The following is a 13,728-nucleotide window of genomic DNA, read 5'->3' on the forward strand; positions in this document are numbered from 1 at the left end:
CCTCAGGCAGTCTGGTTTCTCTTGTCACCAGGGACTGTCACTAACACGCTGTGGACATACCACAGGGATACTGCGGGCATGCAGCTCCCCACAGCCCTTTTCTCTTGCCCTCCACCCTCCCACATTGTGGAGGTCCCTACAGGCAATAGCTCAGCAATGCTCTGCAAGGGACAGAAAAAAGCATCAATCCCTTCCCCTAAGCCCCTCCATAAGCATGTGGAATATGCTACTCTCTGAAGGAGATCAGGGCAGAGACAGTCAGAGAAAGGTAGGGTCAGACACAAGACAGGCACAGAGCAGAGAAAAAGATTGGTATTAGTTTTGCCCCAGAGAATGGCCCAGTAATTGCAGGCTTAGCTCAGTTCCAGGGAAAATAAAGGAAATCTTGTATGGGATTCAGTCAAGAAAGAATTAAGGGAAAGAATGTGATTAATGCCACTGCCATAGTTTCATGGTAACTAGGAGCAAACTTGTCAAATAAAACTGATATTTGTGCTTTGATGAGACTATATATTTGGTTGACAAGGGTAATTGCATAGTGATAATGTATGTGAAACTGTGTTGGGTGTATGAGTCAGCAGTGCGCTGCGTTTTGAGTCTAAAAATGAATGCCATGCAATATCAATACAGCATGCTTGAACGGCACCAAAAGGAGGCCCACTGATAGACCCCAAAGAGCAAGAGAGGAAACCAGGATAGGTTTGTGGAGATTAGAGCAATCTGTTTAATCCATTCATGTGACAATTTAATCTGTGATCTAAATGAACAGAAATCACTATTAGTAACAGCAGGGCAGAAGACAGTGATGAAGACAGTTACACAGAGTGATCGGACATGCTGATAGCAAAGGGCTACTTAATCTTGGAAAGGTGGAGGCTGTGAGTAGGAGTAGATGGGGAGGTTTTAGCTTAGTTGATGGAATCAATGAGTCTGAAACACCCAAGGTCTTGGAGGAGATTTGGTGGAATTAGCTATTTTTTGATTCTAAGGGCATAAAGGGTCTGTCTTGGATCCAAAAGCAATTATCAGAGGCTCTTCAGGACATAAGACCTTCATGATCAGGGCCCTCCCTGAACCTCTCTCAAGCTTCCTAAACAGCAGAAAACCTTTTCCTCCTCAGCCCATCTCCAGCCAGGGGTGTGGATAGGACTCTGGTGCCTGCACCCCACAGCCTATAAGCTGTCCTACAGTGCAAACGGAAGTTGAGTAGTGTAAAGCTCATGCAGACTGGAGAAAGGATAACCTTCAGGTTCTGCCTCCTGATGTCATTTGCCCAATTAGTATGCTCAGGTCTGCCAATGGGGAAGATTGTGCCGCTTCTGCACGGAGTAGGATCACTCTCTTTTTGCAAATTGATATCCTCTTTCCTGCCATCAGCCTGGCAGGGGCAGGCAGCAGCAGGGGAGCGGCTGCTCAGGAACTATGCAGCACACCCCAGGAGGGAAAAACAGTGGGGTCGAGTGACAAGTACTCATCTCAGGTTTACCAGTTTGTTGGTGGTTTTTTTTCTTGGGCTTAGTTGGGTTTTATTTTTCTGTTTTGTTTTGGGGTTTTCTGTTATGGAGTCTGTGAATAATGAGTACTGACACTTGTGTACTGCTGCTGAGGGTAGGAAGCACAGACTTGTGAGGCAGCTGGCACACTAAGTCATCTCATATCACTGCCAACCAGGGATGGGTTTCCCTCCAAGTAGTCTTCTCCAGAGTAATTGAATCCACAGCTCAACATGTGAATAGGGAAACAAGCAGCCCCTGCTCTGCACTGCACTGACCCAACACACTTTGGGCCAGCAGCTGATCTAGGAGGCTCGAGAACATCTTTTTTGAAAGTAGCTTATTCAGCCAGAGGAAATCAGGAGATGAAATGTGAGTTGAAACAAAGAAAGAGCATTTGTACATGTGTTACCAGAAAACATGGTTGTTTCTACAGTTTCCACCGAGCATAAACACACCTGTTTGAGGTCAAGTGCCAAAACCAACTCTCTCTTAAAGGCTGGATTTTTCTGACTCATCCCACACTGCTGTTCATCCATTCCTCTTTGTCTAGCTGTGGTTTTCAGCAGTTCAGTGTCTTCTTTATTCTCCCTGGACTTAGCAGAAATTAACACTTGCCTGCCTGAAGGTATGTGGGTTAGATACTCCCTGACACAGTTCTTTAACAGCTCTGTGATATTTGAAATGGTATTGGTACATTGTCACTGTATTTTCCTATTTGCTTTTCTCTAACATTCTTCTGTACAGCCTGGTGGGGAAATAGCCCCCAGGAAAACAGAGATATTGTTGACATTCACAAAAATAACTTGTTTTCCCCATTGTTTTTCACCAATAGTTTTATCTTACTATTTCTGTTACAACTACCGTAAACTGCCAGCAGGTGATTTCTGCAGAGAAAGTATCAGGGATCTCAGTATCTGTGCATCCTGCTGGGCTACATTTAGACACAGCATTTTAAAATGGGCTCAAGTGGCCAAAACATACAGATTTTCTGGGCTCATATTGATGCCACAGGCCTGTCCTGAGGCATGGACCTGTAGAGGTCCCAGCAGAAGCACAGTAGCTCTGGTGCCAGATCTACTGGACATGTGCTAAGTGTTTCCATGGTGATGTATGTATGACATAATATCTTCTCTCTATACATGCATGGTTTGGCCATCCTCAGAACCATAGTGTTATGTCTCATACATGTACAGAGCTAAAAAACCTCAGTAAGCTCCAAAAATGAGTATCCAGAAGAGAAAGGGCTGAAGCATCGCTCCCTGACCATAAGCAGAAATTGTCTTTTTAATGTGGTCTACCTTGTTTCTCTCTCCCTAGGAGCTTACCCTGAAGAATGTTTCAGTTTCTGTGTACACTGACTGTTCTTGATCATCTGACATTCCCAAGGCTTGCACAGTAAGTCTGTATTCCTTTATGTGAGCTATTGCTAGGTGACTTACAAAAGCAGGACAATTACCCTAAATGGTGAATTACTAAAACATGCCAAATGGGAGCCCTCTTCCCCATAAGCTCTTTGTGAGTACTTGCCTCTTCTTTCTCTTCTGGCAGTTGGTGTGTTTGTCCTGCCCCTGGTGCACACTGAGGAACTGATTACACTGATATGATTCCACTGAATTTGAGGGGATTACCTTTCAAATTATATTGCTTCTGTCTTTAAAACAGTCACACTGGTCAGAGTTTCATTGAAGGGTTTTAAAATCAGTGCAACTGTCAGTAGCTATGAATTATATAGGTTAGACTCATTAGACCTTAGGGAACCATATAGGTTTCCTGTAACTTGCCTGAAGGTACCTGAGCTTAACCTCCTGACATTCCAAAAGTCTATCTCTGGCTCCAACTACACATAATTTATTCTCTATTTGATGCAGGGGGTTTGCCTTCTATCTTCCTCCTGCACAGATTCCCATCTCTTTGCATCTTCCTTTCTACTCCTCATTATTGCTTTTGCTCTTCAGCTGCATGTTACAATAAGGTGTGGTGGGGTTTCCACAGCATTTCTGTATGAGGCTGTAATGGAGCTAAGGCTGAGGTGAAAGGAACGATACCAAAAATACATCAAGCAGTACACTGCTGAGTAATTTAAAATATAATATGTCTTGTTTTAGTCAAACAATACAGGGTTTGATAAGCTATCTGCAATTAAGAGAATAATTTTCAAAGGGTCATCCACTTCGCAGCACAGAATCCAAGGATAAGATGTAAGCTTCAGGCTGAATTCCCAGCCAAGGATCCTTGCCATCCTTTCCCATTCTTTTTTTGGAGTGGAGGTGAGGATGCTAGAGCTAGGGACTAGAACATTTGACAAGATTTTTTATTGTAGTAAGAAATGACAAAATGGAAAGGAGGAGTAGGGATGGAAAAGATTTATAGTTGTTTCCTTGGCAACTGAAACCGTGGAGCCTCATGCAGGAATCCCTGAGAAAAATCCTAGAGGAAGCCAGCCTAGATGATCATACTCATCTCTTTTGCCTTCAGACTCTGTTTCAAGCTAAGTTTACACATCACAGTGTGGTGCTGCATAAAGAGATCAAGTTAGTGCTAAATGGAAGCCAGAAGCTGTAAGGTTGTAAGAAATCCTTTGGAAGAAGAGAAGCATTGCTTGTCTCCCTTTCATAAAATGGGGAACATTTTGTCATGCAAAAGATTAAAAGATCAAATAACTTGACAAAGATTATTAAAATGTGTTTTGCAACACAGAGGGCACATGCATTACAAGTTCCTGCTTGTCACTCTCATTGCTGCAGTGAGAACACATTCCTTCTCAACTGAGGGTGCACTGAAGAGGTTCAAGGAATTAGCACAAGGGCTAAGGCAGCAGAAAGCAGGTGAATCAGCTGCTGTTTAATGAATTATGTTTGCCCACCACACAATACAGTGTTCCACAGGGGCTTCTGGCACAAAGGGGTCCTGGTCCTGCACAGTGTTCAACTGCAGCAAGAGTGAATCCTCATTAGTGGATTTAAATGTAAGAACTGGGGCATATATATGAATATTAATGAGAAGAAAAAAAAAAAGATTGACTAACTTCATGCTATTAAAAGATTTCTAATCCCAGAGAGTAGGTGGAGCCTTTTAAAAAATGTATAATGAAATACAATGTATAATGATATACAACATTAAAAGTACTAAGAATGTGAATTTTGAACCCTTCTCATTTTCTGTTTATATACTGCTTTGCAAGTGTCAAATGGAAATGCACCTTCATTTGAACATTTGTCTGCTCTATGTCCCATGTACTGGCATTTGTTAATGCAGAATTTTATGGCCGTGCATTCTAGGGAGCTACTTGGCAGTGGGTAGCTAGTATTGATGAATAATGATGTCAGATAAATGTCTAACTTTTATAAGGAACAGAAATTACACTGCCTGGAGAGAAAGCTGTTCCTTTACAGCAGAAAAGATAGAAGATATTTAAGGCAGCAAAAATGAAACAGGAACTTAATTTTATTATTTTGATTCATGGGTTCTCAAAATGTGACATCAGGGTTGGGATTCATTTCATCTAATGTTACCCGTCTACAAGAAAGGACCTGGCTATTGAAGCCTTCCTCTATAGTCAAAGGAAAGAGCCAGGTTAGGCCAGAGGCTAATGTCTGCCCTATCTTACCATGAAAGGCATATTATTTCTCTGCTTTTATAACAAAGGAATGGAGCTTAGGGACTGAGTTTCAAAGAAATGTATGCAAGTAACTTCAGTTAAAAAGGACCTATTGCAACTGTTCTGGATGATCCAAGGAATGCAAGTTCTTTCCAAAGTGGATGTAAGAATGGTTTCCTCCTACCAAAAAAAAACAGAAGTCTATAAGCAATCAAGGATGAGCACATGAGCACACATGAGGAAATGCTTCAAGGAAGTACACTGCATAGTATAATGTTATTCACATTTTTCAAGACATACAAAATGTGCTTCTTTCCAGAAAGGCAGGTCAGTTGGATAGGTTAATGCTTTAACTTGATTTGGGCAACTTAGCATATTGTCACTGGCTCTTGTAAGTCTCCACTTCTTTGGTATTCTTCTTTAAGCACCAGATTGTGGAGTTGTGGTTTAATAAAATCTCAAACTTGCAAGATGCTCAATTGTTTTTCCTAGATGTGCAGTGAAATTTGAAAATGTGAACTGCAAAGGCTCCAAAAAGAGAAAAGCAAATACAAAATCGGACACATATGATCCCTTTAGCCAGCCTTATAATTTCTGAATATTCAGACTTGAACGACAAGTTGGCACTTATGTAGTGTTAACATCATCCATTGCCCGCCTTCCAAAACTGTGTTACACATGGAAGGAGAATTCTCTGTACTCTCTTCCTCTTTTCATCCCCTTCCCCTGTGTATAAAGCCACACTTTGCCCCATAAGTGCAGTTCAAGAGACATTTAGAAGTACAATTATGGTGCAAACATAACCGGGTTATTACCACAATAACACAACAAACCGCTCTAGCTAAAGTATATGTATTGCAGGCCTATGAAGTTAAAATCAGATTTCCTTAAAGTGCCTTTGGTTGCAGACAATAAAACCAGCCTGTATGATAGAAGACCACTGAAAATAACTTTGAAAGAAAGGATCCATTTTTACAATAGCAGCATTTCATCTGATGTGCAGACCTTGGCTGATAATCGAAAGTGAGACAGCCAAGGGAACTAGTAGGACTAGGCTAAGGGAATTCAACTAAACAATGCTTTGCATTCAGGTAATTGCATTAAATTGGGCTATTAGTGTAAGTTTTGCAAATTGCAATAACATAAAACAAAGTAAAATATTCCCAGTGTATGCGTTCAACTAATGTGCTAAAAGGGAACCACAGCTGGTTTTAGACAGAGCACAGAGAGCTACCATTAATTATTCAGAGCTGTGTCCAAATATTGTTCCCTGTCTCACAGGCTCCTCACAGAACTTCAAAGGGAAACTTTTTATAAAATAGTAAGTAAATAAAGGTAATCTAACAGTTAACTTGTGGTTTTCACTGGCAAGGACATTACTAACATATCCTTTATGTGACCTTCATTTAATGTTGCATAAAGTATTACCAAAAAGAACTTCAGAAGGAGAAAGAGTTTAGGTTCAAATTGCAGCCACTCACTCCAGTAGCTCCAACTTGTGTCTTTCTATCTCCTTCCATGGGATAGGATCATTCTGCCCTGTGGCCTCTCTATAGCTAAATAAAAAAGGTTATCAGGAGAGGTGTCCCAAATCTTCCTTTGTCTTTACTTCTTGGTCTTTACATTTTACCCCGCACTCAACCTTGCAACTCAACCTCAGTATGTGGGATTATCATCTACAGGGGACAGTTTTAAAGATGGCTTTTGGTCACACAGCTCCAGCGCAGCCAAGTCATCGCAGCCGATGAACGCTGGCCCATCACCAACTTGGGCTAATTATTATAACACTTTGAGCTCAGTCTGGCTAATGCCTACTGCTGTGGCACCTGAGAAGGAAGACTGCAATTAGTCATGCTTTTATCTTTATTGAAGACTTGCCTGCCCAGGAGCATGTGCCAGCCATGTGACTTTCTAGACTGCCGAGGCAAATGCCTGTCTCAGTAACGTCTCTGTGGGCTTCAGAGCCAATTTCCAATTCGCTTTTCTCTTCTCTCCCATTTTTGAAGGAAGGGGAACAATTTTAATTCTTTCTGGGATGTACACAGAATATAATAATATCAAATAATAATTTAATGTATCTGTGTCAGTAATTTAATCTCTTCATTAGTGTTTTGCAGCTTAAAATCCATACCAGAGTACAGAAGAAAATACCACGTCAGCATCCTGTAATAGATGTAAATGTAAAAGACAGCTGAGCTGTGAATAAGAGGTACCTTGTTAACACCAGAGCTTTCAGCTCATTTATCTGTCACCGAATTCAGCAGTGGAGTAAGCCTTCTGTGGCATCTAATGTTGTTTCATGGATTCTGCTCTGTGCCCAGTCTACGTGAGCCTTAATGTTCCAAAAGAGAAAGGTTTTGTTATCCTTGGAGAGTGATTTCCATGCTGGTGCATGCCACTGCCAGAAATTTTATCTGGAAGTTCTGACTCAGGTTTGCCATTTTTGGATGAAATTATTTCCCTTTCAAACACTGCCCATAACAAACTCTTCTTCTTCTTGACAATTAAGGCTTTTCAAGTGTTACATGTTTCTGTAGAATGCCTGCCTGCCCTGAGTCTGTACAGTGATCTTTTAAAACTTACTTAGGGCACAGCTGCACTGTGACATACCATGGTGCAAATATCCCTGTGGAAAAGCTGGATGAGCTGGCTCCAAAACTGGGATTTGTACTTTGGCTATTTAGTAGAGAGAGACAAGGACCATCTTTGCTGGGTTGCTTTGTTCTTTGTCTGCTAAATTTGATACAATAGGGTCCTGGTTTGCAGGTAGGCTTTGTAAGCTCTACTTTCAGGAAAGAAAAGAAGTAATGAAAGTGGCAAGAAAGTTGCACAGATCTCCTACTGCAGTGCTCAATGCTAAACAAGGGTGTTCAGAGGGGGTCAATGCTGGTAGAAGAATATTATGTGAAACTTGGCTTAGAAACATGTCATTTGGGCCTCACGTACAGTCACATAAAGGAAGTTTCTTGCTTTATGGAGATCTGGATGGTGATATTTCACTGAGGGATGGAGAAGCAACATAAGGAGAAAGGGTCTTTATGGTGACATAAAGGCAAGAAGACTGTAGAAGATGAATGTGAATTAAGAAAAAAAAAAAAAAAAAACAGAACAGTGAACAGAAGTATAGGTATTTTGTGACAGGTATTGAATGGGAGGGAGCCATTAGGGTTGTAACTTCTAAAGGGACCAGAAACCATTAGCAATAGGAAACCAAAGTAGATTTGAGGGAAGGGAATGGGGCTGTTAAAGCCTTTCTCTCAGGATGATCAAACTATTATCATCTGTCAGCAGGAGCAAAAGCTCCTAAAGGTGACTGTCATGGGCAAGATTTTGAAAGTGTTCATTCCAGCTGCTCCTTCTACAATCTGGCAAAGCATCTACTGATGGCCTGATTCAGTTATTTTTACTTTCCCAAAACCACTGATCCTTGAGTCTGCAAAACCAACTGATCTGCTTTGTTCATCATATAAATTAGGATAGTATTTGATTAATCTTTGGTATAAACTGTATCTGGGCCAGACAGGAGGCAGCCTTATCTTTCTATATGAAGTCCAAATGGTTTCCGGAATGGGAGATGTGCCCTGAATTATGAAGTGATGATTGGAAACAGATGTGGGGGAGGATTTTGCAAGGTCTGGATATTTTTTGGAAGTATTTATTGACATTGCATAAAGTGGCAAGAAGGTTTGTTGATTCCGTTTTGTGGGAGGAGTTTAATGGATGTATGTGTAAGTGACCTTTTAAGTGAGCACTCCGTTTAAGAGGGATTACCAAGGATATTTTAGAGTAAATTCACTGTACTTGAAATTTATTTCTCTTAAGTTCCAGAACTACAACTGACAAGATCTGGCTTGCTCAGTTTTTGTGTGTCATTCCATAACACAGAGAAATAATCTAATTGCTGTTATAATCTGCTCAGGATATAAAGGTGAAGGATAGTTTGATAGAGCAAAATATATCTCTGGTGCGATAATTTCTGAGTATGGTATGTGTATGTGTTATGAAATGATATTTTAGAAACAAAATGGGACAGTTAAGGTCAGGATCGGCTGCAGATATGAAGCAAAAAAGGCCAGTAGTTCAGAGAGCTGCATACTTCTCTTCTGGAGGAACAGCACGAAACTCATTTATCCTAACACGCTGTCTCAGAAGAACTGGAGACAAGAATTTGAGGTAAAAGGTTTTGGCAGGTGGTGAAAGTGAAGCGCTGCTCCTCAGAGGAGGCACTTAGTGTGACTGTTCTTAGGAAGAGGAGTATGAAGCTGTATGACAGAGATATTTGTTGCAGGCCAAAAGCCAGAAGCCCAGACAGCCCGAGGTATTTGCAAACAGGTGACAATCCTTCAAGCAAAACAAAGATGTATTTGGGCAGTCTCTTCAGTTTCTTGATGAAATCTGTAGAAAATGTGGAAGAAAGCAACTCACTAGACAATTCTTTTTCTTAACAAAAGGCTATTTCTCTGAGTTACCTCCATATATTTCTCCATTTTAGAAGCTCAGAATTGAACACACGGCATATCTGGATCTCTTGCTTTTTTCATTTTTACATAAGAACAATCTGGTATTTGTGGGGCCATTCCTGATGCCAGTTCTCAGTATTGCATTTCACACAGTTACAACATGAGACTATACAGGACTGTTTTGTTAAGCTATGCAAGTACAAATATGTATTCCCTAATGAGAGTTGTTATTTTTTTCTTCCATTTTTTAACCTAGAAAGCATAATTTCTAGTACCTTCATTGTACTTTCTAGAACAAAACTGATTTGCTTTGTTAGTCTTGCTTATTGAAGTTGACTCTTCCCTAGTGCTAGCAGCTGTTGCTACTGTACTTCATCAGCTAGCAAAGAGGAGCAGGGCAGAAATAACCTAGAGTACAAGTCTGGATCAAGTATGAGAATCCAGCAATATATTGGAAGCATACAGTAGGACTGGGCTGCATTGATCTGTAAATGGTTTGGGTCTTTTTTATGTCATATACCATGAAATTTTCCATAGCACATGGTTTTGCAGAGAGTAAAAGAAAAACTGCAATATCTGCTCTCTTAAATGCAAGTGTTGTTAAGAAAGCTAGATGTTTGAGAGCATTGGAAATAGCCTAATGAACCATCTGAAGGTCTCCACAAAGCCAAGCTAGAGCACTGCCCTCAATGTTTTTTTTCAGTGCGTAGCTCAGCAGATTGGAAATATTCACAAAAATCTGTTTCTTCACAAATTTCAGCAACAGAAGAAAAAACTCTGATTTTTTTTAACATAAATATTGTTCACTGAAGGAAAATACATCATTAGCATCTCTGGTCACTTGAGTCCCAAACCAGTAATAGCTGAAAGTTACATTAATGTGCAGTTGTCTGCTCCCACTGGAAATAACCTTGATGATCTCTGATTCACTACAATGTATCTGAACCAGAGTTTGTTGTGCACTGTTGAGAAACAGGTTTCTGGATTTAAGTATTATGCTATGAAAAGCAAGGTGAAAATTCCTTTCAGGTTGGTAAAAGGGTCTTATTCACACCTTCACTTCCAGCAAAACCCAGGCAACAAGAAGTGAGCACTTCCACGAAAGGCCCTCTCGAGACACTCTCATTTCTGTCATTGCAGCATGGGTGCATATTTCCACTGCTGCGTTTGCAGCTTCCCAATGTCCCTCTGTGTTTTCATTTGTAAGTTTCCTACCCAAAACATTGTTGAGGTTTTTTTTCCCCTTATGTTCCTCACAAAACAAACTCTCAGTTTCTAGGTGAAGCCTGTCATCATTGATCTAATCATACTTTGCACAGCCTTTGATTTTTTGCATCCTCAGCCTTGCCCCAGTGATAAATCAGAGCAGCTGTCACTGCAGTGGAAAGCTCAGTAATGTCAAAAACTTCCTGGTGTATATGCAATGGGAAGTCATTCAGCAGTAAGTAAATAACCCTTGCAAGTCACACTGTTAGAGAAGATTATTTCTACTCTCTGCTTAAGCAAGATGCCTAATAGTCCTGCTCTATACCACCCAGGACCAGAGAAGATTATCATAGGAAAGAGAATTTCTCACCTTGTGACTCAGTTACTTCTTGTGACGAATGCATTTGTGAGCTGCAGAGTAAAACTTAGTTAAAATTATAGCTAGTTTCACTTGGTGAGTTTGCAAGTGACAATGCAAGTAACCCTGTGAGAACCAATGTCCAGGATTTCCAGCCTGTATTAATGTCCTAGCAAAATTTGCCATATTTGTTCAGATTTCTGTTTTAGTAGAATCTGAAGTCTCCTACAGATCTTGGGGCGGTGTGTGTGTGTAATATTGTTATTATAAATGTAATTCTTGGTGTAAGATACTCATTAGAAGCATGTAAGGTATTGGGATTACTGAGATTTGGGAGGGTTTTTTGCTGTTCCAAAGGGAAAGGAAAAACACACCCTCCACTACAAATCCTGTCATGTCATCCCTTCAGGGAGTATTTAAGTGAAACTCTTTGCTGGTTATTCTGTAGCACCTTCTATCTGTGCATCAGCAATAGGTGAGAAGGACCAGGGAGAAGGAAGATGGTGAGGATGCACTGACCTAGCCTGAAGAAGTCCTGAGGAAAGCATAAAATGAAATACAGGCTGAGACAGCGAAGAAAAAGCTGGAGGCTAGGACATAAAGGAAAGTTGGAGAAAACCCCTGTAGCTGGTCCTAAAACCATTGGAAGACAGCTACCACAAATATGGATAACTCCTGCCCTGGCTCATCCAGAGAAGTGGGTGAAGTACGTGTCAATCAGGTTGCCACATACGATGAAGCTTTCTAGGAAAAAGGGACACAAAGAGCACTGCAAAAAAGGTTAAACGAACTAATCAACAGTACGAAGATACTTAAGTTAATGCAGTCACTAAGAAGAGTAGGAGCTACATCTTCAAAAGCATTGCCCCAAAGGTAAGGCTTAAGTGAAAGAGGAGGCTAAGCACAACAGAGGATCATATGTGACTAGTGAAAGTTCCCAGAAACACCTTCTGAGGAACAGCAGTATCACAGGTAGCCACCTCACAGCTCCTCTTTCAGTGCTGGTTGTTATTTATCAACAGGAATTTAATTTGGAGGTGTCTGGTGGAACATGTGAAATTGCAAAGGAATAGAGAATATGTGATCAAATGTGACAGTTCTTAAATTACTCCAGGAAGTGGGGAAATAACATAAATACTCGCTTGGTCTCAACAGACACAGAAACTGGGGAACATGAACCCAAACACAAGATCAGAAGATTATTTTTGTGAACTGAACGCTGGGAACTGGAGCAGGAAATCATGTTAGCTGAGACAGTGAATGACTTAGCAGTTGCGGTGGATTTCATTATGGGTAACATGTCAGAAATGTGAGAGGAGTTGTCTCACACTTTAGTCTGGGAAGTTACCTTTGGATCTTGGTGGAACAAATTATCCACATGCAATCTGAAATGTACTACAGGCAGTCTTATGAGCTCTGTTACTAGAGGCAGTGTAAGGACAAGGATACAGTGTGCTCTCTTTCATCAAAAGAGCTGATAGGCAGTGTCTGAAGTATGTTTTGAAATTAAGTATTTTAAGGGTCATAACTGCCAAAACTCCCACTGAATCTGAAGCAGGGATGGAATCCTATTCACCTACTGAGTACTTCTGAGGTCTAGCTTATTAAAAGAAAAGGAAAACCACACCTGGAAAATAGAGTGTGCCAGACACAGGTGCATGCCATTGCTTACAATGAAGGCATACTGGAATGAATTGTGGTTCTAAGTTTTTGGTGGCTATTGTTCAGCCTGCACTGTACATCTTCAAAAATGGCTGGGAAGGACAATGGAAACTAAGAGAGATCGCAGCAAGGAAGTGACTGACATGGCACATATCCACAAATGGTGGATATATATTAAAAAAATAAGGCTAAATAGTGCTCTTTGAGCTGAGCTGTTTTCAGAGGGCTGGTGTCTACCCAATCTAGGGTTTTTTGTCCCACTGTGGCCTTCTTTTTGCAACATTTAACATCCTTGCATGCAATATTACAGTTTAGATTTTGGGTTTCATTTTAAGATACAGGTTGTAATCACCCATGACGTTTCTGTGAAACATCTGTCCACTGCACACAATGAAAGCAAATTATATTGTACTGGCTGAGACTTTTAGAATGAAAGTATAGGTCTTGTGCTGGAAGGCCTGAAGTGCTCATCATGGCGATTGCCTTTGATACCTTGCCAAAGACAGGGTAACTCTGGACTTTCTGACCTGAAAATGTCTAACCTAAGACCAGACTGGTTTATTGCACCCTCCCCTTACCCACCGTGCCTATGTTGAGCCACATCTTCAGCTGATGTAGTTTGGCTGATTTCAGCAGTGCTTGCTTACATTGCAAAGGATCTACCACATTGCCCTGCCTGCACGATACAACGTTGTGATGTGCATTGTTGTGTGATGTACAGCTAAAGCCTATGGGTATTGCTTTAGTCCCGCATGGCAGCCAAACGAGCCCTTTGCTCCACCCTTCTCTGGGTGTGAGGTGTATCTGTGTGACCATGTTGTGCGTTGGGAAGGACCCTGATGTACTGTTATGTACTATTAGCCTGTTGCATCGCGGGAGCAGCTGCAAACTAGGTGAGCGCAGCTCTGCTTTCCGGTGGGACCTTTTCCCACCCTTCGGTGCTGGCCA

The sequence above is a fragment of the Melopsittacus undulatus genome, chromosome 5, assembly GCF_012275295.1.
Source record: "Melopsittacus undulatus isolate bMelUnd1 chromosome 5, bMelUnd1.mat.Z, whole genome shotgun sequence".
Taxonomy (NCBI): Eukaryota; Metazoa; Chordata; class Aves; order Psittaciformes; family Psittaculidae; genus Melopsittacus; species Melopsittacus undulatus.